Below are 5,920 nucleotides of genomic sequence, written 5' to 3' on the forward strand. Positions count from 1 at the left end.
GAAGGTGGAAAGACCTTCCCCGGTTCTTCGTTCGCGAAGAGACTGGCCCATTATATACAGTTTCTTCTCCACATTACTTGGCATAGAAAATGTTCCAGCTCTGAGAGGGAAAAATTAACTACCAGGTCATTCCCAATGGTAGCAGCTTGTTTTCAAGAAACCCACACCAGAATCCCTGTATTACTGGTTTGACCTATGAGCATCAATAAGGGGTAATATTTGTTTTTCAAATAATATGCCCTAGATAGTCCACTTTTATTAAGTTGACACCAGCAGCACTTTGTCTTTAAGACTGAAATAATATTCTTCAAGGTATTTAAAGCATACATTTTGGGGACAACCACCAACAGTTGCTAAGGAGACAGTAAGGTTAGAAAATGCATTGCTATCATGGGGCTAATAAGTCACATTCACATTTAATTCAAAGCCCTTTCCTTTCTATGCCCAAGGGGAAAATGAGTTCCTATATAGAGTTATGAACATGTGTTTTTAATAAACTTAGGTCTCTCAGAGCTTCTGGGATGGATCTTTATGTTTTCAGGCATTATGAGGTGTTATCAGAGAGAAGGTGGTGAAGAGAAGGTCTGACTGAGGGGAGGCTGTGAATCTGAACTGCCCTGTGGCCCTGTCCAGCACAGAAAATTACAGTTTCACTTGTTTTCAGAATATTTAAACTTACACCAACTGCATGAGAATTAGAAAACAGTGCCGGGAACCAGGATTTTCAATGGAGCTGGGCAGAGTTAAGTAAGAAAAAAAAGTGGATTTTGAATTTTGAAAATATCCACACTTCATTAACATTCTTTTCATGTATCTCTATTCTTGTTTATTACCAAGTCCTCCCAAATTAATCTGTAAGCTTTCATTATTCCTGAGGAATCAGGTCAGTAAAAATCTCCTTGAAATGGCACAGAAATTCCCAGTCACTTCTTGTGTAAATATTTGCCTGTATTTCTGTATGTGAAACTAAAAATATTATATATTATTTAATTTGACTTCTTCAGTGCCTTCACAGTTTTCAATCACAAAAAACAGAGATTATTTAGCCTATATTCTTTCAACTGTCTAAATTTATTTAAGTCATTCTGACGTACCTATGTCTAATGTGTTCTTAAATATCTCCAATGCTAGAGATTGCACAGCTTTTCCAGGCAACCTATTTTCATTCTTTCTGCCGCAAATAGTTTCTAATAAATAATTTGCTCTTTCTTTTTTCTTTTCTGAAATTCAAGCTTTTTTCTTCTTATCTAGTTAATCATGGACAAAGAAAATATATCACACTATACAAAATTATGTCACAGGTTATTTTTCCCAGACATTTTCTGGTACATATCTCTTTGTCATGACTTTTTGTCCTGTAATTGTCAATGTTCAACACCTTTTTTTTTTTTTTTAATTGCAAATTTTAATATTAAAATGTACAGCTTCAGCTTTGAAAATTCTGCCTAAGCATTAAGGAAAAAAGTACTTTATTGTACTTTATTGTAAGAATATATGAAGTAAAATAACTTTACACCAAAGCCAGAAATAACTGGTAAATTAAACTCTGTATGTAAGAGCTGAAAACATGCCTAAATAAGCTTGTAAGACATTCTTTCAAAATAACTGTGCTATAATGTAATGATATGCCTTCAGGTAAATGCAACACTAGCAATTATCATATGCATATAAAGCTTCATTTTCTTCATAGCTCAGGGCCTTTTTTTTTTCTAGGAAAGCTTTTTTTTTTGTTATTATTTTAACTACAAATACTCTAGGTTTGTTTTTTTTTTAACCTGAATTTGTGGCATAACCACAGTGATTGACAAACTAGTTCCATGTGGATGTAGCCAGGTGAGAACCAGGATAACATGTCACCAGCAGCCAGTTTCCTTCCTGACCGAACTGTATATCACAAGAAATTCTGTAACATCACAGAAACAAATTTGACGCTAACACTATTGAATGATTAGCATTCATCTTGGCATAAAAAAATCTGTATTTATATTTTATATTGTTTAAAGTCTATTTATAACTATTCAACATGTCTCAAAAATGCATGGATTTTGCATAAAGCTTTTCTAAGTCATAACTCTGTCCCTGACTGACTTTTTAAAAAGTCAGGCAATCTTACTCAGGCATGTATAAGACAGCTGAGGAAAGTAATTGCTGCCTCCATCCCCACACCCCAAAGATAAAAAAATTGCTGACTGTATATGAAATGCTTCCTTATTCTCACCTTGTTGAACAAAGAAGCTTGTCCTTTCTGTCACAACCATCTTTGTCCCATCTTCTCCAACAGGGCACTGTAAACATAGTTAGGACAGAACAAAGCAAATACATGGACTGGACAAAAAGCTCAGAAAACTCTCTGAAGGCTACAGTTTAAAAGGCAGGAAGAGTAGGAGTGTCATTAAAAATCCTCAGTGGGGCTGGCCTGATTACTCTTCAGGAGGAAGAAGGGACCAGGATGAGGAGTTTACCAAAAAGGATCCATTGTGAGGTGGGATGGAGATGGTGCAGAAGGAATGTAAAGCTTGAAGGACACAGGCAGAGCTTCTTTATTCCTTGTACAAATTCCCTTCACAGCTTGTGATTTGTCATACATGTACTATCAGACTGCAAATGTAGAAGGGGATGCACTGTTATTGTAATTATGGAAGCTCCAAGCCTCTGAGTATTTGATTTGCAGCCTAAGTAACATTGGTTTTCTGTATTTGTGTGTGAAGTTGTAATCAAATGATAAGTAAGTGTTTTATTCAGCCATGTTTGCCAGTCTTATTAATCAGTTACAAATAATTCCAGAAGAGTTTTGTATCATGTAAAGAAATTGTGCAATTCATAGCTTTTTCAAAATCTTACGTGGCTTAAATGACTTCTCATCAACAAGCCACAAGGTGCATATCACACTGTACTTCAGTCTCAGCTTTGGTTGAGCAAAGTGTCTGGCAGATATTTGTTAACAGCCAATACTTCATTGTCACAGCCAATACTTCATTGTCACACTTCAGGAAGAACGACATGAGATCTACAGAGTTCTTACTGTGTTGCAGCTCCTAGGCAGATCTACCTTTATTCAAAATGGCTGCTTTTTATAGGGTAGGCTGAGGAGGGTTCTGGAAAAAGGGAGTGGATATGTAAAACTAGGAATAGGAAGGCGGGTTAATATGAATATGCAACAGGGAGGTGGGTACATGGCCATGAGATAACGTGGAAGGGATATGACCAGGTAGGGCGTATACATGGCAGTACATTGCCCAATAGGAGAGTAGCAAATAGTCCAAAGGAGGAAACTTCACAGCAACACAGGGGAACATATCCTTAAGCAAAAGCATTAACTTAACTAGAGGGTTTAGCCAAACAGTCTCTACAAGTCAGTCCATTAAACAAAAACCAATTCACTGCTCTTCTCCTCAAGAAACTCTTTCTTCCACAGTAGGTAGGTTTCATTCTCATTGTGGTCACCTCCAACACTTCACAGCATTCTTACTTCACACATTTACAGACCATTGGCTTCCAGGGAAAAGAACTACCTTTGGACATTCACTCGCCAAGAGTGTTTTGGGAAGATGGTGCCAGCACAGGCACACTTGTAACAGTCATTTAACAAGTCCTACAAATGCAGGGACCTGCCAGAAGCTATGTATGGAGCTGAGAAAGGTAACTGGGAGGACAGAGAGAGAACATGTGCAAGTCAGACAAACCCTGTGTGTTCCAAGAACATTGTTTTGTGGCTGTCAGCTGCTACGGAAGGTTGATTTGACCAATGCTTACTTCCATAGGTTTATGTTATAGCTCTATTTCACATAAAAATGCTTTACATTAATTTCTGTGAATATTCTAATAAACTGATTTAAGGGACACTCTGTGATGTCTTTGTGTTACAAGCTTATCTGTCCTGCTTCTTAGAGTATTACTTGGCAGCTGCATACACTAGTGTGATTGACAAGTTTGGAACTGTTAGACAGAAGGAGTAACTGTTTTGAATTATTTACTCAGGCTTTATAAATCAGCTTTTATCCACTGCAGTCAATTGTACACTCAGTGTGACCCATGTCCACTGTACAGAAATGGGAAAGCAGGAAGTGTTGGGTTTGGTTTTTTGGTTGGTTGGTTGGTTTTCTTTTTTTTTTTTTTTTTTGGGGGGGGGGTGTTGTTTGTTTGTTTTTGTTTGTTGTTTGTTGTTTGTTTTTTATTGCAATTTACTTAATTGCTCCATGATAAAAAACTCTATTGCCTCTAAACTCAAAAATCTGCCAACTGGTCATTATGATTGTATTATCTCCCTACGCCTCCCACTACACAACAAACAACGTCGTTCTCTTTAGTGTGCATGCCCCAACCCTCCAAGCTGACCCTGCCGAAAAAGATAAATTCTACACTGACCTACGCCGCCTTATCGAAAAGGTTCCTGCAGATGATAAGATCATTATCCTTGGTGATTTCAACGCCAGAGTAGGAAAGAACTCTGAAGCCTGGAAAGGAGTATTAGGCAAGCATGGTATTAGGAACTGCAATGATAACGGTAGCCTTCTGCTAGAGTTTTGTGCGGAGCAGGAGCTTACCATCACCAACGCTATGTTCCAGCAGAAAGATAGTTTGAAGACAACCTGGATGCATCCTAAATCCAAGCACTGGCACCTCATTGATTATATCTTGGTCCGACAGAGAGATATCAGTGATGTTCGTCATACCCGCGTGATGCCTAGTGCAGAATGCCAAACAGATCATCGCCTTGTGCGCTGTAAACTTAACCTCCACCTTAAGTTCAAACCTAAAAAGGGCAGCATTCCTAGAAGGAGACTTCAAGTTAACAATCTTCAAACAGCTACAGTGAGAGACACTTTCCGGGCAAATCTTCAATCCAGGCTCGAAGTTCATTCCACAGATCCCCCTCCCGAAGCTTTTTGGCAACTTATTAAAAATAGCATCCTGCAGTCCTCTGAAGAATCCTTAGGGTTCTCCTTCAAGAAAAACAAGGACTGGTTTGATGAAAACAATCATGAGATGCAGGAATTGTTGAGAAAGAAGAGAACTGCTCACCAAGCCCACCTTGCTTATCCATCTTGTCATGTAAGGAGAGCAGCCTTTTGACTTGAATGCAGCAAGCTCCAACAGAAACTTCGTCTCATCCAGAACAAGTGGTGGACCAATCTAGACAAAAAAATCCAATTATACGCAGATACGAGTGACTACAGGGGATTTTATGAGGCTCTGAAAACAGCCTACGGTCCTACATACCAGGTTCAAAGCCCTTTACTCAGCGCAGATGGTCAAATTCTTCTCACAGATAAAGTTTACATTTTGAATCAATGGTCTGAACACTTTCAGACTCTCTTCAGTACTAGCCATGTAGTTCAAGACTCAGAAACGCAGTACATTTCACAACAACCAGTGAAAACTGAACTGGATACTGCCCCCACTATGAGAGAAACTCTTAAAGCAATACAGCAGGTGAAAATTGGCAAGGCAGCTGGGGTTGAAGGAATCCCTCCTGAAATCTGGAAGCATGGTGGCCAAGTTCTCCATGCTAAGTTTCATGAATTTGTGGTGTGCTGTTGCAAGAGGAGTGTAGAGAACAGAACAAAGGACTTTATGTAACCTTTGTTGATCTCACCAAGGCTTTCGATATTGTGAGCAGAAAAGGTCTGTGGCAGATTTTGGAACGCTTAGGATGTCCTCCCAAGTTCCTCAAAATGATCATCTCACTTCATGAGGACCAGCGCGGTCAAGTCAGATATGGCAATGCACTTTCTGAGCCCTTTCCAATAACCAATGGTGTGAAGCAAGGCTGCGTTCTTGTACCAACTTTATTCACAGTCTTCTTCAGCATGATGCTCCAAAGGGCTACGGCAGACCTCAATGATGAAAACGGTATCTACATTCGACATTGTACCGATGGGAACCTATTCAACCTAAGGCGACTGAAGACCCACACTAA

General features: G+C 39.1%; 1 long non-coding RNA gene across 1 annotated transcript in view; it reads right to left on the bottom strand.

Annotated features, from left to right (window-relative positions):
* Positions 1 to 5,746: 5,746 nt before the first annotated feature.
* LOC114066558 overlaps positions 5,747 to 5,920 on the bottom strand; it is a 621-nt gene continuing 447 nt past the window's right edge. The window contains exon 2 of the long non-coding RNA XR_003573205.1: positions 5,747 to 5,894. This is a non-coding gene — a long non-coding RNA (uncharacterized LOC114066558). The remainder of the gene's footprint in view (positions 5,895 to 5,920) is intronic.

Source organism: Empidonax traillii, unplaced genomic scaffold, assembly GCF_003031625.1.
Source record: "Empidonax traillii isolate 1590-97213 ecotype Southwest subspecies unplaced genomic scaffold, ASM303162v1 scaffold774:size298837, whole genome shotgun sequence".
Classification (NCBI taxonomy): Eukaryota; Metazoa; Chordata; class Aves; order Passeriformes; family Tyrannidae; genus Empidonax; species Empidonax traillii.